A 26,122-nucleotide genomic window follows, 5' to 3' on the forward strand; every position below is an offset into this window, starting at 1 on the left:
CTGTATCCTTTATCATATCCTTTAATAAACTGGTAAACGTAAGTCTTTCCCTGAGTTCTGTGAGCTATTTTAGCAAATTAATTAAATCCAAAGGGGAGGAAGTCATGGGAACCTCTGATTTGTAGCCAAGTTGGACAGAAGCTGTGGGTAACCGGAGGACCCACGGCTTTTGATTGGCATCTGAAGTGGGAGGCAGTCTCATGGGACTGAGCCCTTAACCAATGGGATCTGACACCCTCCCCAGGTAGAGAGTGCCAGAATTGAGTTAAGTTGTAGGACATCCACATGATGTTGCAGAATTGCTTGGTGTGGGGGAAAAAACCCACACATTGGTGACCAGAAGTATCAGAAGTGAAGTGTTCTATGTGAAAGTAGAGGAGAAAGACACAGGAGGAGAAGTGTAGTTTTCTCCAGTACAGGCATGTATTGGTCCCCTGGGGCTGCCGGAACAAAGTCCCACAAATTTGGTGCCTTAGATAACAGAAATGTATTCTCCCGCAGTTCTGGAGACTAGAAGTCCAAAATCAAGGTGTCGGCAGGACCAAGCTCCCTCTGAAGCTCTGGGTGGAAACTTCCTTGCCTCTCCCCAGCTTCTGGTGGTGGCCATCCATCCTTGGAGTCCCTTGACTTGCAGCTGCATCACTCCAATTTCTGCGTCTGTCGTCACATGCTCTTCTCTCTGTCTCTGTCTCTTCATATTGTCTTCTTATGAGGACACCAGTTGTACTGGATTAAGGACCCACCTTGCTCTGTCATAATCTCACCTTAACTAGTTACATCTGCAATGACCCTGTTTCCAAATAAGGTCACATTCTGAGGTTCTAGGGGTTAGGACTTTAACATCTCTTTTTGGGGAACACAATTCAACTTGTAACAGGGAGAGATTTAAGAAATTGAATCAATAAGACTTAGAGGGGCCGGCCCAGTGGTGCAGCGGTTGAGTTCCCACGTTCTGCTTCGTGGCAGCCTGGGGTCTGCCAGTTTGGATCCCCGGTGCAGACATGTGGGCACCGCTTGGCAAAAGCCATGATGTGGTAGGCGTCCCACATATAAAGTAGAGGAAGATGGGCATGGATGTTAGCTCAGGGCCAGTCTTCCTCAGCAAAAAGAGGAGGATTGGCAGTAGTTAGCTCAGGGCTAATCTTCCTCAAAAAAAAACACAAAATAGACTTAGAGATTGATTATGTACTTGGGGGAGGGGCAAATAAAGGATAGAAGTTATGTGCTGATTTCTGCATAGATGGTGGTCAAATGAACTGAGTAGGGAACACAGGAACAGAAGTGCACTTCAGGGGGAAGGTGATGAGTGCCATTTTGGATGTATATCAGCTGCCTTAGGGGCTGCACAGGCTGTGCTGAACAGCCCTGGGGGTTCTTGGACAATCTAAACCTTCAAGATCTTAGCAGACTTCCTTTATTTGCTTCAATTCCATGAATAACCCTTATCAAAAGTTCTTGTCCAGATAGAGCTAAAGAGTGGCAGAATATGCCACCCCAAAACATGCTACTTTAGCGTAAGGATTATTTTGAACTAAAGATACTTGAAAAACAGCAGGTACAAGAAGGATGCTCTGACCCCCTCCCCTTTTCTTCCTGAAAGCAGGAGATAAAACTCCCATGTGAAAGATGGTCTCCTATACCAGGAGGAAAGATACATTCTTAACACCAGAGATGGGGCAGTCAAGGCAGAGAGAAATCTATACAAACAGCCTGTGTTAAAATAACTGATCTTCCTTTAGTCTGCCCATGTATTTTACTTACTTTTCCACAATAGCCTCTCTTTGTTCAACCTAGTATATAAACACTTGGGACTATCTGCTTTTTGGGTCTTCATTTTCCTACGGGGGTTCCCATGCCCGTGTAAAAATCCATATGCATTTTCTCTTGTTAACTTGTCTTGTCAATTTAATTCTCAGGCCCAGCTGGAGACTTTAAGACAATAGAGGTAAAGTTTTGCCTCCCCTACAGAGCCTTTGTGTCTGGAGACCTGCTTTTTTTATTTCTGTATTCTGCTAATCCTTTTCCCAATCTAACGGGCTTTGTCTTGAGACAATCCAACATAGTAGATGACGGAGGGCTGGAGTGGGGAGGGAAATGCCCTAATGTCCTCTTTGCTGGTGGACTTACTCCCTTTAACTGGAAGATAATTCTTGTGGAAAACCCTTTTGAAAGGCCTGACCCTCTTTTGGAGGACGTTGCTAAAAGGGGCAAGAAATCACCAGTACACACCTGCCTTCTCAATTTTTTCTACCGTTTTCTCTAGCTTTGATTGGTGTGCCAACGCCCCAATGTACAGCAGGAAATAGTTTGGCTAAATGCCACTGCAAACAAAGGTCACTAGCTTTCCAGTCTGCAGTGGTTGAGACCCCATTAACTATCACTCTGCCTCCTTCACTCAGCCAATTCTATAAATTAGGGTCTATTATGTCCAGAAACCACCCTAAAATACTAAAATCTACATGCATCAGGGTTCCTAATTGTAAACAATAGACACTGAGTCTGGCAGACATAACAGAAAATAAATCTATTAAAATGGTGCCAATAGCCCACAGAATATGAAGAAATAGCTTCAGAAACTGAAGAAACTGGCTCAAGATTAAGCCTCCAAGAAAAGTATCTAAAACCGAAAACTTGGCCTGATGAAGAAACTGCTGCTTCTGCTGCTGCTACTGCCACCGTGATGCACCAATGTCACCATTGGCCCTTTGATCAGCATCTCCATTTGACTACAACCCCTGCTACAACCAGGAATGCTATCACTTCTGCATCAAGAACCCAACTCAACTTGCAACTACTGCATCCGGGAGGGCGTTCACCTCTGCCACCACGCTTGCCAGGAACGCGGTTTCCACTCTGAGCCTCCTTCCTCAAGTGGCTCCCTTCTGAATCCAAGTTTCACGTGGGTGAGTCTCCTTCATAGAGTATACGTCACAGGCCAGATGCCTGACTACAAAAGAGACTGGAAAACACCCTTCTGGGTTCCACCCCGGGGAAATGGGACTCATGAGGCTGGAAAGTCCCCAAATGGAGCAAAAAGTGTTGAGAAGCCAGAAAGCATAAACTGTCCACTACATGGTTTATGTGAGGGATTCAGGGGAACAATCTGGCAGGTGATGAATATCTATAGTTTGGGGGAGCTCCTTGGGCGAGGGAGTATAGAGATGGTGTTATGGGTTGAACTGTGTCCCCCAGAAACTCATATGTTGAGATCCTAACCTCCAGTACCTCAGAATGTGTCCTTATCTGGAGATAGGTTCTTTCCAGAGGTAATCAAGTTAAAATGAGGTCGTTAGGATAGGCCTTAATCCAATGTGACTAGTGTCTTTATTTTAAAAAGGGAAATTTGGACACAGACATGCACACAGGGAGAATGCCATGTAAGATGAAGGAAGGCTTTTAAAAGCCAAGGAACGTCATAGATTGCCAACAAACTACCAGAAGCTAGGAGAGAGGGATGGAACAGATTTTCCTTCACAGCCCTCAAAAGGGACCAACCCCACTGACACCTTGATCTTAGATTTCTAGTCTCCAGAACTGCGAAACTATAAATTTCTGTTGTTTGAGTCACTTAGTCTGCGATGTTTTGTTATAGCAGCCGTAGGAAACTAATACAGATGGTATATTAAGCCATAGGAGGAGCTAAGCTTGCCTAGGAAGACTGTGTGGATGCAAAAGGGGAGGGCAGGGAAGGGGAGGGAGGGCTAATATCTGGGGGAGACATCGAGGGGAAAGCATGTCTTCCATCGTGACAGGGTGCATATTGTCTGAGACAAGATTTCTCAGAAGCAGACCCGGCCTGAGATGAAGACTTCTGTGCAGTGATCTGTTAGGAAGAATTCCCAGGAATAACTCATAGGGAAGTGGGAAGAGAGAGCAGGAAGAGGAGGAGGCTGAGCAAGAATGCAATGACAACAAAATGCCACGAAGGGCAACTTGACTTGGGCTCACCCCAGAGGGGAGCTTTCACATCTCAGAGTTGTCCCAATCATAGGGCAAGGTTGTTGGGGTATTTACGCTCCCGAATCCTTCAGTAAAAGGTTAAGAGCTGCCCTTTGTGTACAGGGGGATGGCGGAGAGATGTAAATTCCCAGTCACTTGTGGTTCTCTGTACAGGCAAAGTGATTCAGGCAGCCTGAGGGCAGTCCTCAGACAGAGACAGAGACGCTGGCTGTGGGGAGCGAAAGCTCATGGGTATCTGGTGTGCTCCCAGACAGCAAAGGAATCCAAGGCGACATGAGCAGAGCTCTGACAGCGTATGCTACGTACACAGATGTGGGATGGCAGGACGTTAAGGGATTAACACGTTAAAGGTTCTATATCCCCTTCTATTCTATAGATAGGATATTTGAGGATGAAGAAGGTTTAAAGGATGACAGAGAAAGCTGATGAGGAAAGTACAGAAAGATTGCTAGGCAACCGTGAAGACCCAGTTGACAGAGACCATGACCTTGTTATGGCACCAAACACTAATAGCATCAGATAGGACAGAAGGACAGTGGGGCAAAAGAGGGGGGATCAGCAAAGAAGAGGTGAAGGCTTTCAGTCTCTACTGTGTAGGAAAGGAACTTAGAACAGAGAAAGGGGCTCGAGAGGGAGACAAGAGAGGGCTGTCAGCTCTAGCAAATTTGATGAGCAGGGACAGTAGGAGCAACTGGGTGGAAAAGTGCTGAAGGATGAGAAGGTGTGGTCACAGTGAAATGTCTGAATTTAAGATTTAAGAAATGAGGGAGTCCTCGGTGATGCAAGACCCAGGCTGTGGCCATGGCGTGGGTACCTTAGGTGAGGCAGAGGTGAAGTCACTAGAGTCGAGGAGGTCAAAGAAGTAACAGGCTGCTCTCCCTGCATCACTAGTGCCTGTGCCACCTGCTTCTCTTGCCTCTCCTCTCCTGTCCCAGGTGAAGTCCCAGGGGGACCAGAGGGAGAAGCCAGGACCAAGTTCTGACGCAAGCTGATGGCCCTTGACTACCACAACCCTGCTGGCTTCAACTGCAAAGATGAAACAAAATTTAGAAACTTTATTGTTTGGCTTGAAGACCAGAAAATCAGATACTACAAGATTGAAGACAGGTAATTTAAGAAACATCCACAGTGATGAATGACTGGTGGCACCCATCCAGCAGAGACTGGCCCAAGTTCTTTGAAAAATATCTCAGATATGTTAACTGTCTTTTGAAGATTCAAGATCAACAAGAAGCATTTGACTGGCTTCTTGGTTTAGCTGTCAGACTTGAATATGGAGATAATGCTGAAAAATACAAGGACTTGGTAACTGATAGTGCAAAAACTGCTGACAATGCAACTAAAAATGCAGAGCCATTGATCAGTTTGGATGTAAATAATCCTGATTTTCAGTCTAGTGTAATAGCTTTGGCTAATCTTCTTCAGATTCAGCAGCAAGATGATTATCCGGTAACGCTTAAGGCAATTTGCATTTTGGTCCAAGCTCCTGATGCAGGATGCAGTTGCCAAAGCAAATCAAAAAAAAGAAGTCTTGCTTGTTGCTTTAGACAAACATATTCTTGGTTTTGACACAGGAGATGCAGTTCTTAAAGAAGCTGCTTAAAGTCTGCGATTGCTGCCTATCGAAGAGCTCAGAGAGCTACAGACAAACATTAATGAAGCCATAGTAGCTGTTCAGGCAATTATTGCTGATCCAAAGGCAGACTGCCAACTGGGGAAAGTTCGAAGATGAACATTTTAGGATTTCACCTTCTTACCTACAATTGGGAGCCATGTCACTCTGGCATGTGTTGGGAAATTGAACGTAACATTTTTGAGGGAGGGATCCCGGAAATTTCTATGTCCTAGAGAATTACTATAATTGCTTTCTCTTTAATAAAGTTCGAGAAAGAGGAGAAAGAACTAACAGGGTGGATGTGGAATGGGTCATCTGCATGGACACTGCAGACTCGCAGGAAGGCCCAGAGCCAGATGCTGAATACAGCAGCGCTAAGGGTAATAATAATCACCTACATTTACTGATGCTCGCTCTGCGCCAGCGCTGTGCTGGGTGCTTCCATATGCTTTATCTCATTTGATCCTCCTTCTCTTCCTTCAGGTCTCAGCTTAAATGGCACCTCCTCCCTAAACCCCCTCCCCAACACAGCCTCCCTTTCTTCTCTATTTCAAACCCTTCACAGAACACCTATCAATTTATCATTATTTTACTCTGTTTATTTTTCAGTTGAATAACTGTTGAATGCCAGTAACCACTCTTCAAGATAGTTACTATTACTATCCCATTTTATATATAAGAAAATTGAAGCTCAGATATTAATTTGCACAAGATGGCACAGCTAGTAAGGGGCACAGCTGAGACAGGAATCCAGGAATACTTGACTCTAAACCCACATTCTCAAGGATACCACCTCCAAAAAATCTTCAGTGAGTGAGAGGGAGTGGCCAGAAAGTGGGGAGAGGACAGGGCAGAGGTGGGTATCCTGGGTTATATGATAGTTGAAGGACCAAGGGCCTTTAGGCTAGAAAATGTTCAGAAGTAGCCCTAGGAAGGAAGGAGGGCTCCTAAGCCACCTCCTGCTCCCGGGTATTTGAGAAGCAGGCAGTGAGCAGCGTCCTTTTGAGAGAGCTGCAGAGAAGACTCTCAGAGGAGGTCTGGGTTTCCATTAGGCAAGGAGGTAGAGGGGAATTTTCATGAAGAGCTCACCCTCCCAGAAGGGTTTGCTTAGCATGGAATGAGGCTCTGGAGGGTGCAGTGGGGAGCTTCAGAGAAGCAAAGGAGATTCTGAGGAGAATCCAGAGGAGGGTGTAAAAGAAGATAGACCCCGGAAAGGCTTATATTTTGACCATTAAACCAAGGGCCAGAGGGTTGTGGGGGAGGTCAGGTTCTGACCACAACATTTGCAAAACATCAGTCCTAGCAGTCTGCTGAAGAACAGGGAAATTCAGAGCATTCTGGAAGAAGTCAGTCTTGTCCTAAGTTGGTTGTGCTTTTGAAGACAGTCTTATGCAGGCAAACCAACCAATCGTGTCCTTTGATGCACGAAAGTTTTTAAGTTTGATGTGGTCAAAATGGAGGTAATTTTTGACCACAATGAAGTAGTTAAGAGATCATAAACTATTACATTTAATGTTGGGAAGAAAATGAAGATTGCTTACATGATTAGGAATATATTCAAGATAAACTGACATTTTCACTAAAAACTCTCTTTATTTGAAGTGTTGGCTTTGGGACTGAGCCTGAAATTACTCTAGACTGCATTCCTCAAGGGGCTCAGTGCAACGCTAGACCTTCTGCTCAACACAGTAAAGCTCACGTTATAAAACATGGTACAGACGTTATCATTAAGGAAAGGTAATGAATAAAACCATTATTAGTGGTTTAACAGTTGCCAATGGATTATGCACCCATTATAAATGTTATAAAACCCTTAAAGGACAAGATAAAATACTTTAGAAGTAATGCTAGGATAGAAAAAACAAGTTGGATATGAAATTGTATAAAGAGCATATTCATAAATTCAACAAAACGCATGCAAAACTGTGATGCTGAAAACTCTGACAGAACATTGCTAAAGGAAATTAAAGAAGACCTAATTAAATGGAGAGATATACCACATTCATGGAATGGAACACTCAATATTGTTGAGATATTTCAGTTACCTTAAAACCACAAATGCCCATCATCAGTAATTCATTGTTTAAAATGGTGGTTTACATTTTATATTATTAATGTCTGAAAAGTATAAGCATTTTATTGGGACACTGTATGTTGTTGAATTTTGTTGATTTCAGGGTAGGCTCCACAAAAAAAGTTGTTTCTGAACCTGCAAAGGAGATGACCAGACCCTGGATTGTGGGATTTTTACTGAGTGAATATTCCAGCAGTGAGCAAATTTCTTTGACACCTCTTTAGCTATAAAAGTCGAGAACTAAGCTTCAGCTTCAGAGGTAGAAGCAATATGTGAAATTGCCTCTCAAGAGAGTATTAATGAAATAGTTCCTAAGACAAGAAATCTTCAATTTCCCCACCTGTAAAATGAAAGTACTTCCTGTGCTCCTGGGTGATAGAGCTGTATTACCGACAAGCTTAGATCTCTAGATTGCTGGAAAGTTAACTATTCACATGAAAGCCATTAACAGTTCTCATGCTCTGGGGCACTCCAATAGTAAGAGCCAAGTTGAAGAGGGGGAACCAGCCAGTAAGGGAGACTGAAAGGAATGTCCACTAGGATGGGAGGAAAACCTCTGTGGTGTCCTAGAAACCAAGTGAAGAAAGCATACTAGGTACTGTATTAACCAGGATCCAATCAAAGAAAAGAAAACCAGTCTAGGTATTTCAAACAGAAGAAATTAATGAAGGAACTGGCTACAAGAGTATTAGGAAGGATGGAGGAGAAAGAGGAGTGGGGAAATTACTCAAAGGTTATTAACTTCAGGAAACCATCACCACTCTGGGCTAGAAGAATAAAAAATGTTACCGAAAGCTCAGGGCACAGTGTCCCTAAGGCTCTTGTTGGCTGTTGGTGCCCAGTTGGCTGAGCAGGAACCCAGGAGCCTGCACTTCGAAGTTGTTGCTCTTGTCCCTGCAGACACCACCCAGATCCATTGTTACCATTGTCTCTAGAGCCAATGCTGTCACCACCACCAATGCTGTCATCTCAGCTGTATTGCTGTCACTGCTGCCAAAGATGCTACCAGAAACCAGAGGCAGGAAGGTTTCCAGTATAATCCTTCCATCTTCCAGTATCTCACCAGTGCCTTTCATTGACAAAACCCAAACAGAAACCAGCTAGCATGGGAGTCTAGAAAATATCATTTGTCTCTCTCAGATACATAGTAGAGCACAGAGGGGCAGATAGGTACTAAGAGCAATAGACAAATGTCTAGCACAGTCCACGCCTTTGGTTACTCAGCCTCCATTCTCATTCTTCTCTCTATACTTAACTTTCCTACAACAACAATCATAACAACCTCATGCTTTCCTCACTAAGAAGATGCAATAATCCTTCCCACCCTGTACCCCCAAAAAAGTGAAATGTAAAATCTATCTCCATGTTCATCTCTGCGTGATGCTAAACCCTCTTTTAGACCAATCACAATCCCATCTGGATATTCTGTAATTCAGAGACTAAATTGAAATTAGTTGCCAACACCGCTTTCATCTTATAACGTTCTTTTTCATAAACCGTTCATAGCTCTCCATTATCTTCAAAGTCAAAACCCCATAGCTTGGAGTTTAAGGACCTACCCAGTTAGACCAAACTTCCTTTCATAACTTTTCACTACTCAGACTGATCCATGTCTCATTCCCCAGACACATCTTGTGTATTTCTCCCTCTAAGTCTTTAAGTTTATCATTTCCCCCACGCAAAATGCATTCCCCATCTCTTCTTCTTTTCTACCTCCTCTGCTCCGAGCCTACCCATTTTCAAGTCGTGGTTCTGGTTCAATTCCTCCACACAACTCTCTCACAGAGGCACCAGCCTTCAGGACTCTCTATTCTCTGAATTCCTCTAGGCTATGCCACTAACAGGGACCAACTAGCCTTCCAGAGCATCGAGGGGCATATTGCCTCCCACAGAACCATTTACTGGTTGATACTTGGCTGTGGAGGATAGGCAATATGAATTGGCGATGCATGCCTGGCTACTAATTTGAAGCCCAAAGCACTTACTGCCCAACATCAGCTTCCTGCAGTCTCCCAGAGGCCCCACTAAGGCTCTGCCTGTTTGATTCTGAATTACAATTTGAGGCAGTTCATCAATTCTGCATAGCAAACTTTAAAGGAGTTCAGTTGGCCTCCAGAGACACTGTTCTCAGATTACTACAAAGCTAGCAACCTGGTTGAGGGTATTAGTAAATCACACAGCTTGCCAGCTAATATCAAGTCAAAGACAGAAGCAAACAAAACAGTTTCAAGGCCTGTTGGTCAACAGAGGTTGTGTGCCCTGAGAAAACTTGCAAGACACTGAAGTGCAAAGACCCGGAACTAAACAAATTTCTGCTTAGCCATCCTGAGTCTGTTTCTGACGAAGTTTAGAGAAAGAAAAGCAACTATAAACCTTTCTTCTCTGGGGAGATTTTAAGATATGGTTCACAATGCTAACTCCTACCAACAAAGAAAATAGTTCATAAACACAAAGGGCAATTAACAAAGGACCTAGAGACGTGGTTCTTGTCCCAGTTCTGCCCTGAACGGAGCATGTCCCCTTCCCTCTCTGGAGCTCAGCTTCCTCATGTGAAAAACAAGGAAATTGAACTAAATAACCCCCAAGGGCCCTTCCAACCATAAAATCTGAAGACATCCTTAATGCTTTCTATTCTGCTTGTTACGAAACATCCAGTTGTTCATTGAAGACTGTCAATCATCTATTGTCCTCAGGGCTACCACATATAACTGTTCGGATTATACACGGAACAAATCCAGAGGGCACCATTCGCATTGTAGTGTGTGTAAACTATATCCCTGTATTGAATGGTGCACAACCTGACCATCCATACACAGCAGGCTTGATTATGCTCTTCAATTTTGAAAATATTTAAGGTTTATCTTTTATTTTCTAAATACCTATTGTTTCCTGACCTTGGGTCCCTACCAGCAGAGATAAAACTACATTAATATCTAGTACCGAGCAAAGTAATCTCTTTTGATTAACTCTTAATAATGGACATGAAATGAGGATAGTAACATTAATACACTATATTTACTGATCACTTACTATGTGCAAGACGCTTTACATATGTTACTACTTTTAATCCTTATGAAATCCTATGAGGCATAAATTTCTCATCCTTAACTTTGGATGAGAAAGTTGAGGCTCAGGGGGGGCTAAGTTAACTGCCCCAGGGTTCATAGCTATAGCTAAAAAGTGGCTGAGATAAGGATTCAAACCCACCTCTGACTCCAAAGCTCCTTGTCTTTCCACTCCACTATCCGTTACACCTTCTATATGCTCCATAATCCCCCTACAAGCTTGACAGTCTTGAGACATCTGTGAACAAGTGCAAACAATTAGAACATTCAATTAACAGGAAACAGCAGTAATGTAGCACAAACACACTGGAAAGAAAGTCAGCCCTCGCCCAATTCCATCACGATGTTGTCACTAACTAAAGATGTGCTTAGCTCTGTGTGGGCCCCATGTTCTCATCTGTCAAACAGAGTGATGTCTCGGGACCTTTTCAGGATATTCAAGTAGCATCAATTCCTATAGCAATGAGCATTTAATTATTTGCGTTCTCTGAGTTTTTATTAGTCTTTTTGGCCCAACTAAACTCTTTTGCCATTCTTGTCACCACTTCAGCCATTAAGGAAAGTTCCTTGTGGTCCCTGCTTCTTTGTGCCTCCCTAAGGATACTCCTGGACTCCCCCCTCACCCTCAAGACCCCAGGTCTGAGAGCTTATTCCATGTAGACTCATAGGCTTTGAGACACATGCTTGTTACCAGAAGCCCTTATTTCCTTCCATCTCACGTCTCCAGGTTTTTTTGGATTTTCCCAATGAATCATGCGTTGCACACCTAAAAAAGGGTTGACATTAGAATTGTGGGCAAACAAGGGGTGGGTGAAATGGAAGAACGGATGCTGTCGGCTCTTTCAAGACCTTGTCCTTTGACTCAACATCACTCAGCAGAACTAGAAGATGTTCTAATGAGCAACCACAAAAATTTCATATCCAGACCACGTTTTCCTCTCAACATGAATAATTAAATCATCATGGCTAGAATTATGAGGGTGGGGGGAAATGGGGATCTAAATAATATTAAAGCATGTGAATTATTCCCCAAGTAACAGTTAATATTTTCTGCTCCATAACACTTGGCTACAAGATGTAATCTTTTCTTAATTTTTCCACATCAAATTATATCTGGCTCTGAACTCTTATCTACTTGGATGGGAAAAATATAATCTTAGTTATGTGTAGAGGCCAGCATCCTTCCCAGAATGGTACGTGGGTATCAGGGCACTCAAGCAATCCCAAAATCTGCGGGAAGGTTCTCTGATCCTCAGTCTGTCAAGGTTGACACTAAGATGCTCTTTACCCAAGACCATATGGCCCATTAAAAGATGACAGTTCATAGCATCCACTCCCTCCACGCCCAGCTCAACCATGGGGACCTCATCACTCCCGTCATGCTTAGCATTTAAACCTCAGGGTTCCAGGAACCACCTCCAACAGAGGAGCTGCCCCTCCTGGAAGGCTGCATGGTGGATGGGCACTGGTGTCTGCTACTCTTGTGACCACCACAGCCGCCAGTGAGAATTCTCTGTAGTCCCTGCTTCTTTGTGACTCCAGCCCTGCTGTCTAAGTCCAGAAAAGGGGCATGTGATTGGTGAAGCCTAGATCACAGTTTCACACCTTAGCTGCAAGGGAGGCTGGGAAAACCAGTGTCGGGCTCTACAGCATCCATACTGTGAGGTAGGCTCTGCCTCTCACTGAGACACGTAAAGTGGGGAACTCCCCAAACAGACCATAGCCAGGAAAAAAGAATGACAAATGTGTACACAGCTTAACCTGTGGCTCTTGGGGAAACCCCTCGTCCTCTCTTATTAGCCTCAGCTTCCTCAACTGAAAATAAGGATAATAACATCTGCCTCACAGCGTGAAGCCCAGGGGACAAAGGACAACCTGGGCGATCCAGCCTCTGTGTCTCAGGGGTGTGGGCTGATGGCGAAAGAAGAGACTGAATCCCGGAGAGGGATGAGGAACATGACTGGAGGTGACAACGTTTTGATCATTAAGGCAAGAACCTAAGCTGAAATGCCCCCGAAAAGTGACAATGATCCAGAAGTCATTCCTTTCCAACAGTTATCACTGAGAAAAGAGAATTCTCACAAGAGTCAGACTTAAAAGGAAAAAGAGAAAGAAAAAGATGTTCTAAAGTGGGACACTGTGCACACAGAGCCAGGAGGGGGAGGAAAGTCAAAACACAGGGCAGTCCTGAAACAGAGGTCATCTTGCCCTGAATCAGGATTGGCTAACAGCTTCAGCTTCTCACCAGGGCTCCAAGTCACTTGATCCTCCCACATGCCAGTGGGCTGTGTGCTAACCAAGTCACACAGTTGCAAGTACAGCAGCAGAGAAACTCAACAACTAAATCTCTGCATCTTTGCTTTTCACGCCTGAGGTCTCCCCATGTGAAGAAAACCTAATGTGGTTTTTCCCCACAACTGTGTGCCTCCTCTCATGTTCCAGATATGAAAATACAGAACACCCGGTGATGGAATGGGTTCCAAAAGAAATTGTTAAAAAACTTGTTCCACAACTGGAAGGACCCACAACTAAAATATACAACTATATACTGGGGGGCTTTGGGGAGAAAAAGCAGGGAAAAGAAAACTTTACCAGCATTTTTAATCTCTAAATAGTTTGAGCTTAAAGATAAGAATAATAAAACTATGAAATATGAAATATGTATATATGTTTTAAACACCCTGCACAATTCTATAATTTTACTATATATTTATATGCCTTATATAGAGAGAGAGAGAATTTGTGTACGTACACGTATATATATATAAACCATTGAATTGTACAGTTTTACTAAATTTTACTGAAAATCATTGAATTGTACACTTAACAATGGGCGTATTTTATGCTATCCAAATTATACCCCAATGCAGATGTCTTTAAAAACCACCCTAGGGGCCAGCCCCATGGCCGAGTGGTTAAGCTTGAGGGCTCTGCTTCAGCGCCCCAGGGTTTCACCGGTTCAGATCCTGGGTGCGGACCTAGCACTGCTTGTCAAGCCACGCTGAGGCGGCGTCCCATATAGCAGAACCAGAAGGACCTACAACTAGAATATACAACCATGTTCTGGGGGGTTTTGGAGAGAACAAAAAAAAAAAGGAAGATTAGCAACAGATGTTAACTCAGGGTCAATCTTAAAATAAAAATTAAAAAAATAACACCACCCTACATTTGAAAGCAAACTGCACATTAGCCAAATATATTTGCCATGAAAATAACAGCAATAGAGGTATCTTTACAACATAAAGAGCTCTTCAAAATTCTGAGAAAAACATTTACATCCCAATGGGGAAATGGGCAAAAGAAGAAATAGAAACCATCAATAAACATCAGAAAAATATTCTTCACTAGCAATCAAATAAACATAGTAGGAAGTAAAAGTTTTAATCTATAAATATACTGCAACTTCCTTTTTTTAAGATAATATCCAGAATTGGTGAGAGTGGCCAACCCAGGCTGATAAAACTACTTGATCTCCTAGAAAACGCCTCCCTTCCTAACCAAGGTTGAATTGAGTCCTGCTGCTTTGTGTTAATTTCCATCTATTACACTTTGTTGGTGCTGGCTATTTACACGACTGGACCATCCAGTTAGATTTCAAACTCCTGGGAACTGTGGCTATTCTTCAGTGTATTCTCAGTCCTAGCACAGAACCTGGCACAGAGTAGCAACTCCACATGTTTCTGTGTTTAATGAATAAATAAGGAGAGTGAGGGGCCGGCCAGTGGTGCAGTGGTTAAATTCGCATGTTCTGCTTCTCAGCGGCCCGGGGTTTCCTGGTTCGGATCCCGGGTGTGGACATGCACCGCTTGGCAAAAACCATGCTGTGGCGGGTGTCCCACATATAAAGTACAGGAAGATGGGCACGGATGTTAGCTCAGGGCCAATCTTCCTCAGCAAAAAGAGGAGGATTGGCAGTAGTTAGCTCAGGGCTAATCTTCCTCAAAAAAAAAATAAATAAAAATTAGGAGAGTGAAATTGGTGTAACCCTTCCAGAGGGCATTTTGCTCATGTATATCAAGTCCTTAAAATTTTTCATATTCTTTGACTCAGCAACTCAACACTCAGGAATCTGTCCTAACCAAAATGTACAAAAAGTTGGGTGTACATGATGTTCATCTCAGGGTTAGTGTTAATAATAAAAATTTGGAAATAATGCAAATATCCAAAATTGAGTAATAGAATAAAAATTTTTTCTATTTTCACAGCGTTTTTTTACTGTGGCAAAATACACATGACATACAATTCTCCATTTTAACCATTTCAAAGTGTACAATTCAGGGACATTTAATACAATCGCAATGTTTTGCAACCATCACTACTATCTAGTTCCAGTATGTTTCTCTTTTTCGGGTGGGAAAGATTCACCCTGAGCTAACATCTGTTGCCAATCTTCCTCTTTTTTTTTTTCCCTCCCCAGAGCCCCAGTGCATAGTTGTATGTTGTAGTTGCAAGTCCTTCCAGTTCTTCTATGTGAGCTGCCGCCACAGTGTGGCAACTGACAGACAACTGGTCTGGTTCTGCTCCCGGGAACCAAACCTGGGCTGCTGAAGCGGAGCGCACAAACTTTAACCACTAGGCCATCAGGACTAGCTGTGGTTCCAGTATATTTTCATCACCCTCAAAGGAAACCTAATACCCACTGAGCGGTCATTCTTCATTTTCCCCTCTCCTAGGCCCTGACAACCACTGTCTGCTTTCTGTCTCTATAGCTTTACCTATTCTGGATATTTTATACAAACGGAATTATATAACACACGGTCTTTTACATCTGGTTTGTTTCACTTAGCGTAATATTTTCAAGGTTCTATCCATGTTGCAGCATGTAACAGTACTTCAGCCCTTCTTATGGCTGAATAATATTCCATTGTATGAATGTAACATATTTTACTTATCCACTCATCAGCTGATGAGCATCCAGGTTGTTTCCACCTTTGGCTATAGTGAATAGTGCCGCTATGAACATTTATGTCCAAGTTTTTGTTTGAACACCTGTTTCCAATTCCTTTGGGTATATACCCAGGAGTGGAATTGCTGGGTCATATGGTAATTCTATATTTAATTTATTGAGGAAGTGCCAAACTGCTTTCCACAGCGGCTGCACCGTTTTACATTCCCACCAGCAATGCACAAGGGTTCCATACACTAAAACGTTATTACATACTTTTGCAGTGTGAGACCGTCCCGGCATGAATAAAACAGACAAAGTCCCTGCTTTTATGAAACTGACATTCAGCAGAGGGAGTAAGGTAATAGATAAGCAAATAAATATTAATCTTTTGTTTTTTTCAACCATTTAAGAATGTAAAACCCATTCTTATTACACGGGCCATACAAAAAGAGGCTGCAGGCCAGACTTGGCACAAGGGCTGTAGTTTTCTGAGTCTAGACATAAATTCCCACTTACCGAGGCTGACCCAGCTGCGGCCAAGCCATGAGGTACAAAGGTCAAGGCTGAGCCCTTGACATGATTCCTCACAATTGTCCAACCAACCCTGTCAGCAGGAAGAGGTGGGGTTATTGTTATACCATAGGGGGTGGGAGGAATATGTGTGGGACCCAGGTGATCTAGTTAGGTCCCTCCTGATAGCCCCTGACAACTGTACTGTGAATGGACAAGTGCTGCACCCTGGCCTGAGAAGGGCATGGTGACCTGCACCACCAGGTAAGCCATCAAGATCTGAAGAGGGGGCCGGCCCAGTGGTGTAGTGGTTAAGTTTGCATGCTCCACTTTGGTGGTCCACAGTTTGCCGGTTCGGATCCCAGGTGTGGACTTACACACCACTCATCAAGCCATTCTGTGGCAGCATCCCACATAGAAGAATTAGAAGGACATACAACTAGGATGTACAACTATGTACTGGGGCTTTGGGGAGAAAAAGAAAGAGGAAGATTGGCAACAGATGTTAGCTCAGGGCCAATCTTCCTAATGAAAAAAAATATTAAAAAAAAGATTTGAAGAAGTGACAGTGAGGGTGAGGATAGTGGAGGAGGGAGAAGATGAGTACCAGTTGTGGCCTAAGACCAACTGCAGCTCCAGGGGCTATAGTTCATCTCAATAGCCTCCCTTTTCTAAGTTTTCCCCCTTGAAGGAGCTGCTCCCCAACAATGTTAAGGAGAAGGAGACCTACACAGACTTTGGCCACCAGGAAAGTGTGCCGCTTACATCTCGATTCAAGAGTGACCCTACCACTCCGGGGTCCCAAACCCGCCCCCCCCCGCCCCCAGCAGGGAAAGCCTCTGTTCGCCATTAGCAGGGAGGCCACGCCCAGAATCCAGGACAAAGGGAAGCTTCAGGTGGGCGGATTCCCCCACACCGCACCAGACCGCAAACCGCTGCTGGGCCCACGGTCTCCGGCGCTCGGGTTGGTGCAGGGGGTGCCCAGACTTCCCGTGGACATGCTTGGGGACTGGGTGGAGCTCCAACACCTGGCTCTGTGGCCCAGGGGGATGCTCCAGGGTCCTGCACCGCCCCCCCAGCAGGGAGGGCCTCTGCTCGCCATTGGCAGGGAGGCCCCGCCCAGCATTCAGAACACCAGGAAGCTCCCTAGAGCAGAATTCCCCACAAGGCAGCAGCTTACAAGCCACTGCCAGGCCCACAGACTCTGGCCGTGTCCCAGACGAGGCAAAGGGCTCCCAGAGATCCCATGAGAGTGGAGTGGGGCAGAGTGGAGCTCCAGTGAAATGGCTATGTAGCCCAGGGGGGATCGCTAGGTTCCTACAGCAGCCTCAGCAAAAGCCTCTGCACAGCACTAGTGGAGAGGTCCCAACTGGCAATCGCAAGGTGGGAAGGCCCTGGGGCAAAAGTAGCACAGCTAGGTGAGCTAACAACAGACTGCAGAAGATACCCATAGCTCTGCTGGGACCTATAGTGGACAAGTGTGATCTTGTGGGCTCCGTTAGGGACAAAGCAGCGATTATAGGTGATCCTGCTACTGGCTGCTGGGAAAGCCCACAACACCACTGCAGACCACAAGGAGTGAGCACATCTAAGTGGGCTGCAGCAGTAAGCACCAGCAGCCTGAGGCCCCCTTGCGATTGCCCCCACAACTGACGAGGGACCCCACAGGACCACTGTGACTTTGAGGAGGGGTCCAGGTCCAGTCAGTAACAGCTGACAGTGTTCCTGGTTGGTGTAGTCTAAACAGCTGCCCCACACACACACACCAGTCACAACAAGTGGAAGCACCGACTAAACTCTATCTCTATGCAGAGGCACAAATCCACGCCATCAAGCAGTATGAAAAAATATATTAAATCTCCAGAACAGAAGGAAAATGATAAGCACCCGGAAAACAATCCCAAAGACAATGAAATCTATAACCTAAATGATGATGGTTTCAAAACTGCCATTATTCAAAAACTCAACGAGTTAAAAGAGAATTCAGATAGACAACTCAATGAGTTCAGGAGCTATGTCACAAAAGAGCTTGACACTATAAAGAAGAACCAATTAGAAATACTGGAGATGAAGAACACAATGGAGGAGATTAAGAAAAATCTGGACTCTCTGAACAGTAGGGTCGATAATATGGAGGACAGAATTAGCAATTTGGAGGCTAGGAATATAGAAATGCTGCAGACAGAGGAGGAGAGAGAACTAAGACTAAAAAGAAATGAAGAAATTCTCCGAGAATTATCCAACTCAATTGGGAGATGCAACATAAGGATTATAGGTATACCAGAGGGAGAAGAGAAGGAGAAGGGGGCAGAAGGTCTGTTCAAAGAAATAATAGCTGAGAACTTTCCAAACTTGGGAAGAGAGATGGAACTTCACATGACAAAAGCCAATAGATCTCCAAACTTTATCAACGCAAGAAGACCAATCCCAGGGCATATAGTAGTGAAACCAGCAAAAGTCAACAACAAAGAGAAAATACTAAGGGCAGCCAGGCAGAAGAAAATAACTTACAAAGGAAACCCCATAAGGCTATCAGCAGATTTCTCAGGAGAGACCTTACAGGCTAGAAGAGATTGGAATGAAATATTCAAAACTCTGAAGGACAAAAACCTGCAGCCAAGAATACTCTACCCAGCGAAAATATCCTTCAAATATGATAGAGAAATAAAAACTTTCCCAGATAAACAAAAGTTAAGGGAGTTCATCACCACAAAACCTCCTCTTCAAGAAATGCTCAGGAAGAACCTCATTCCTGAAAAATCAAAAAAAGGAAAGGGCTACAAAATCCAGAACAAAGGAGATAAGCAGAAGGACAATAACACAAAGTAACAGCTCTTCATCAGGACAAAATGCAAAAGAACCGGAAAAAAAGTGATAAAATGGCAACAGTAGGCCCCCACGTTTCAATAATCACTCTAAACGTGAATAGATTGAACTCTCCAATCAAAAGGCACAGAGTGGCAGGATGGATCAGAGAACAAGATCCAACAATATGTTGCCTCCAGAAAACACACCTCAGCCCCAAAGACAAACACAGACTCAAAGTGAAGGGATGGAAGACAGTACTACAAGCTAATAATGAACAAAAGAAAGCAGGTGTTGCCATACTTATATCAGACAAAGTAGACTTCAAAGCAAAACAGATAAAGAAAGACAAAGGGGGCAGTATATAATGATCAAAGGGACGCTCCACCAAGATGACATAACACTTATAAATATATACGCACCTAACACAGGAGCACCAAAATTCGTAAAGAAACTATTAACAAAACTAAAAGGAGACATCAACAGCAATACAATAATAGTAGGGGACCTCAACACCCCATTAACACCAATGGACAGATCATCCAGACAGAAAATCAACAAGGAAATTATGAATTAAATGAAAAATTAGATCAGATGGACCTAATAGATATATATAGGACACTTCATCCAAAAACAGCAGGTTACATCTTCTTCTCAAGCACGCATGGAACATTCTCAAGGATAGACCATATCTTGGGAAACAAAGCAAGCAAGAATAAGTTCAAGAGGGTTGAAATAATATCAAGCATCTTTTCTGATCATAATGCTATGAAACTAGAAATCAACTACAAGAATAAAGCTGGGAAAGGGCCAAAAATGTGGAGACTAAACAACACGCTACTGAACAAACAATGGATTATTGAAGAAATTAAAGAAGAAATCAAATATTATCTGGAGACAAATGAAAATGAAAACACACCATACCAAATTATTTGGGACGCAGCAAAGGCAGTCCTAAGAGGGAAATTCATTGCAATACAGGCTCACCTCAATAAGCAAGAAAAATCTTACATAAACAACCTCAAACGACACCTAACAGAATTAGAAAAAGAAGAACAAACAAAGCCCAAAGTCAGTAGAAGGAGGGAAATAATAAAAATTAGAGCAGAAATAAATGATATTGAAACAAAAAGACAGTAGAAAGGATCAATGAAACAAAGAGTTGATTCTTTGAAAAAATTAACAAAATCGACAAACCCTTAGCCAGACTCACTAAAAAAAAAAAGAGAGAAGTCTCAAATAAATAAAATTAGAAATGAGAGAGGAGAAATCACAACAGATACCGAAGAAATACAAAGGATCATAAGAGAATACTATGAAAAACTATATGCCAACAAATTGAACAACCTGGAAGAAATGGATAAATTCCTAGACTCATACAACCTACCCAAAATGAATCAGGAAGAAATAGAGAATCTGAATAGACCAATCACAGGTAAAGAAATAGAAACAGTAATCAAAAACCTCCCCAAAAATAAGAGTCCAGGACCAGATGGCTTTCTCTGGAGAATTCTACCAAACATTCAAAGAAGATTTAATACCTATCCTTCTCAAACTATTCCAGAAAATTGAGGAAGATGGAGTACTCCCTAACACATTCTATGAAGCCAACATCACTCTGATCCCCAAACCTGACAAGGACAACACAAAGAAGGAAAACTACAGGCCAATATCACTGATGAACATAGATGCAAAAATCCTCAACAAAATTTTGGCAAACCAAATACAGCAATACATCAAAAAGATTATACACCATGATCAAGTGGGATTTATACCAGGGACACAGGGATGGTTCAACATCCGCAAGTCAATCAACGTGATTCACTACATTAACAAAATGAGAAACAAAAACCACATGATCATCTCAATAGATGCAGAGAAAGCATTCGACAAGATCCAACATCCATTTATGATAAAAACCCTCAATAAAATAGGTATAGAAGGAAAGTACCTCAACATAATAAAAATATATGACATATTTGTCATAAAAATATATGACAAACCCACAGCCAACATCATACTCAACAGACAAAAACTGAAACCCATCCCTCTCAGAACAGGAACAAGACAAGGGTGCCCACTTTCACCACTCTTATTCAACATAGTACTGGAGGTTTTGGCCAGAGCAATTCGGCAGGAAAAAGAAATAAAAGGAATCCAAACAGGCAACGAAGAAGTAAAACTCTCGCTGTTTGCAAACGACATGATCTTACATATAGAAAACCCCAAAGAATCCATAGAAAAACTATTAGAAACAATCAACAACTACAGCAAAGTTGCAGGGTATAAAATCAACATACATAAATCAGTAGCATTTCTATATGCTAACAATGAACTAACAGAAAAAGATCTCAAGAACTCAATCCCATTCACGATCACAACAAAAAGAATAAAATACCTTGGGATAAATTTAACCAAGGAAGTGAAAGATCTATACAATGAAAACTACAAGACCTTCTTGAAAGAAATCGACGACGACATAAAGAGATGGAAAGACATTCCATGCACATGGATTGGAAGAATAAACATAGTTAAAATGTCCATACTACCTAAGGCAATCTACAGATTCAACGCTATCCCAATCAGAATTCCAATGTCATTCTTTACAGAAATTGAACAAAGAATCTCCTAAAATTCATATGGGGCAACAAAAGACCCCGAATTGCTAAAGCAATCCTGAGAAAGAAGAACAAAGCTGGAGGCATCACAATCCCTGACTTCAAAACATACTACAAAGCTACAGTAATCAAAACGGCGTGGTACTGGTACAAAAACACATGCACAGATCAATGGAACAGAATTGAAAGCCCAGAATAAAACCACACATCTATGGACAGCTAAGCTTTGACAAAGGAGCTGAGGGCCTACAATGGAGAAAAGAAAGTCTTTTCAACAAATGGTGCTGGGAAAACTGGACAGCCACATGTAAAAGAATGAAAATCAACCATTCTTTTTCACCATTTACTAAAATAGACTCAAAATGGGTCAAAGGCCTAAAGATTAGGCCTGAAACAATAAGTCTTCTAGAAGAGAATATCAGCAGTACACTCTTTGATATCAGCTTCAAAAGAATCTTTTCGGACACCATAACCCCTCACCTGAGGGAAACAATAGAAAGAATAAACAAATGGGACTTCATCAGACTACAGAGCTTCTTCAAGGCAAGGGAAAACAGGATTGAAACAAAAAACAGCCCACTAATTGTGAAAAAATATTCACAAGTTATTTATCCGACAAAGGGTTAATCTCCATAATATACAAAGAACTCACACAACTCAACAATAAAAAATCAAACAACCCAGTTACAAAATGGGCAGGGGACATGAACAGACATTTCTCCAAAGAAGATATACGGATGGCCAACAGACACATGAAAAGATGCTCATCATCACTAATCATCAGGGAAATGCAAATCAAAACTACACTAAGATATCACCTTACACCTGTTAGAATGGCAAAAATATCCAAAACCAAGAGTGACAAATGTTGGAGAGGCTGTGGAGAAAAGGGAACCCTCATACACTGTTGCTGGGAATGCAAACTGGTGCAGCTGCTATGGAAAACAGTATGAAGATTCCTCAAAAAGTTAAGAACAGAAATACCTTATGACCCAGCCATCCCACTACTGGGTATCTATCCTAAGAACCTGAAATCAGCAATTCCAAAAGTCCCATGCACCCCTGTGTTCATCACAGCATTATTCACAAGAGCCAAGTCATGGAACCAACCTAAGTGCCCAGCAACTGATGATTGCATAAAGAAGATGTGGTATATATATATATATATATATATATATATATATACAATGGAATACTACTCAGCAGTAAAAAAGGACAAAGTCGTCCCATTCACAACAACATGGATAGACCTTGAGGGTATTATGTTGAGTGAAATAAGCCAGACAGAGAAAGACGAACTCTGTATGACTCCACTCACAGGTGGTAGTTAACATATGGACAAAGAGAACTGATCAGTGGTTACCAGGGGAAAGGGGGGTGGGGGGAGGGCACTAGGGGTGAAGTGGTGCACCTACAACATGACTAATAATAATGTACAACTGTAATTTCACAAGGATGTTAACTTTCATAACCTTAATAAAAAAAATTTTAAAAAAAGAGTGACCCTACCATCCCAGCATGGTGGGGTGTACTATGGCCTGGCCATTTCTGTGCAACATAGAATTCCTGCATGGGCAATCTTTGTGCCAGGGCTCCCCCACTGAGCTGGTGAAACTTTCTCAGAGCTGTACTGCCATAGAAGGTTCTTCCTAACCAATCGTCCTTCCTTCCTCCTCTCCTTGCACAGGGTCAGATGTGGTCTGAAGACCCTCCCTCCCTTCTCCTGCTCCCTTCCTGCTTTTCATTTCACAGGCATTAACCCCAAGAAATCTCTTGCATTTCTCACTCCATCTTGGTATCTGCTTCCTGGAGGATACAACATATGACCTAGCAATTCCACTTCTAGGTATCTACTCAGGAAAACTGAAAACGTATCCACAAAAAGACTCATGCACAGACATTCACAGATGCTTCATTCATAATGGTCCCACACCAGAAACAACCCAAATGGCCAGCAACAGATGAATGGATAAAGAAATCGTAGTATAGCCATATGTGTTAGTATTTTCCAGAGAAACAGGACGAATAGGATGTGCATGTGTATTTATTTATTTACTTACTTATATAAGGAAATTTATTATAAGGAACTGGTTACGTGATTATGGTGGCTGAGAAGACCCAAACTCTGCAGCTGGTAAGCTGGAGACCCAGGAGGGCCAATGGCGTAAGTTCCAGTCGAAGAGCAAGAGAAAACCAATGTCCCAGTTCAATCAATCAGTCAGGTGAAGTTCCCTCTTACCCAGCCTCTTTGTTCTATAGTTCTATCTATAGATGTAGTTAGCTATATCTATTCCTCTATTGTTCTACCTAAGGTCTTCCACTGATTGGACGCGGCCCACCTGCAGTGGGGAGGGCAGTCTGCTCCACTCAGTCTACTGATTCAAATGCTAGTCTCACCCAAAAACGCCCCCATGGACACACCCAAAATAACGTTTAACCAAAAGTCCGGCGCCCCGAGGCCCAGTTAAGTTGACTGTGTTTGTTTGCTCGTGTGTTGTATTCAGTCTCCGCTTATAGGCTCAGCAACACTCATAAAATAAGTAGATCCCTTTAAGCAAGCTGGCAACAGTCTTTTGTACTTGGCCCATTGTTATTCTATGGGATTGGATAGTAACTGACGGGCATCTTGGCTGATCTAAAAGAAATCTGATTAAAATTAGGACAAGTGAATTATAAACTAGGTAAAACCAACCAAAAATTCAGTTTTATAAATACAGCCTACTTTGCTGGCTTTAGAACGCTTTGAAAACACAGGAACTGTCTTAAATTATCTTTTAGCCAGTAAGCCTTATTTATTGTCAGAAAGCCCTATAGTGTCTCAATGTTTCAGTTTCTTCATCTGTATAATGGGGAGGGTTATACTGCCTACCTCATACTAGTGAAGATTATATGAGATAATACAGATAAAATGATTATCTAGCATATAGTTCATTCTTATTCAATGTTAGCCTTTATTATCATCATCATCACCATTTCTACATAAATCAATTATGCTACAACCATATGAAATGTACCCTTTTAATATATCCACAAAATCCTTCCTTCCCCTCTTCTTCCTTACAAACAGAACTCTGATCTTATTGAGAGTAGCAGTTGTTAGCCTCCCTTGATGACAGAGTTGGCTATGAGACTCAGTTCTGGCCAATTTACTATAAGCGAGAGTTGTTGGATTGGGTTTAACAAAACTTCCCAGGGTGCTGTGGGTGGGTGTCCACTCAGCCAGCATGATGCCTTTCAAATTTTGTCCTACTTTTTCTTTTTTCCTGGGATGTTGACATGATGCCTACAGCTCCGGGAGCCATCTTGTGACCATGAGGCAAGTTGAATATAGAAGCCAGTACTGGGGACAATGGAGAAGAGAGAAAGAAGGAAGAGCCTGGATATTCTGAAGCTGCCACACCAATCCTGGACTCCCTATTCCTGACTTCTCGTTATGCAAAAAATAAATAAGTGAAACTCCTAATTTGTTTAGGAACAAACTGTTTCTTCATTTATAAAATGGAAAGAATAATAGTAACCTAGCTCATAGGTTTGGTGTGAGGATTAAATGAGTTAACACATGTGACTTTAAAAAAAAGTAACTAAAAACCTTGAGCAGGATGACCTCTAAAGCTGTAACATGCTATGACTTCTTGAGCTGTTTCCTTTGCTCTTTCGTGAGATAAGTGACTGGCATTCAAGTGCTCAATAAGTGTTAGCTATCATGACCAAAATTATTATTATTTCAAGTTTTTGTTACTGGCCATTGAACTCAATTTATCATTGATACAGCAGTTATTAAAAACTATATTTACGGGCCCGGCCTGGTGGTGTAGTTGTTACGTTCACACACTCCACTTCGGTAGCCTGGGGTTCACAGGTTTGGATCCTGGGTGCGGACCTAGCGCTGCTCGTCAAACCACACAGTGGAGGCGTCCCACATAAAACAGAGGAAGAGTGGCACAGATGTTGGCTCAGCGACAGTCTTCCTTAAGCAAAAAGAGGAAGATTGGCAATAGATGTTAGCTCAGGGCCAATCTTCCTCAAAAAACAACAACAGCATCAATATTTAGTAAAACTATTTAATGGCCAGGGAAGATATTCTTTATGAAATGTTTGGTGGGGGAAGAAAACACTATAGAACTGGATATAGAGTACGACTCCAATTTTAACAACTATATAAACGCTTAGAAATACATAAAAGCTTTAATAGTAATTAGTTCTGAGTGGTACAATCACAGGTGATGTTTGATTTCTTCACAGTTGTCTTTATTTTGTAAAATTTAACAAGAAACACAGGACATTTATAACTAAGGAAAATGTGATTTTAAGACATTAAAATGAGGCTAAGATATAATAAATGATTTTACCTTAAACAGATTCAAAGTAGTAACCTATGTACTAGAATAGATCATCTAAGGAAGATGATGAACAAATGTGTCCATTAGCAGTGAATTCACTCACAGAGCAGAACTATTGGGATCCAGAGATTAAAAGAAGGGCCTGTAAAGGGGCAGGCCCCATGGCGCAGTGGTTAGGTTTTGGTGCTCCACTTCAGCGGCCCAGGGTTCACCAGTTCGGATCCTGGACACGGACCTATACACTGCT

At 42.5% G+C, this 26,122-nt stretch overlaps 1 pseudogene; it reads left to right on the forward strand.

Moving 5' to 3' along the window:
- The first annotated feature begins 4,597 nt into the window (after positions 1-4,597).
- LOC106840055 (RNA transcription, translation and transport factor protein pseudogene) lies at positions 4,598-5,692 on the forward strand (annotated as a pseudogene).
- The last annotated feature ends 20,430 nt before the right edge of the window (positions 5,693-26,122 follow it).

Source organism: Equus asinus, chromosome 5 (assembly GCF_041296235.1).
Source record: "Equus asinus isolate D_3611 breed Donkey chromosome 5, EquAss-T2T_v2, whole genome shotgun sequence".
In the NCBI taxonomy this organism is placed as follows: Eukaryota; Metazoa; Chordata; class Mammalia; order Perissodactyla; family Equidae; genus Equus; species Equus asinus.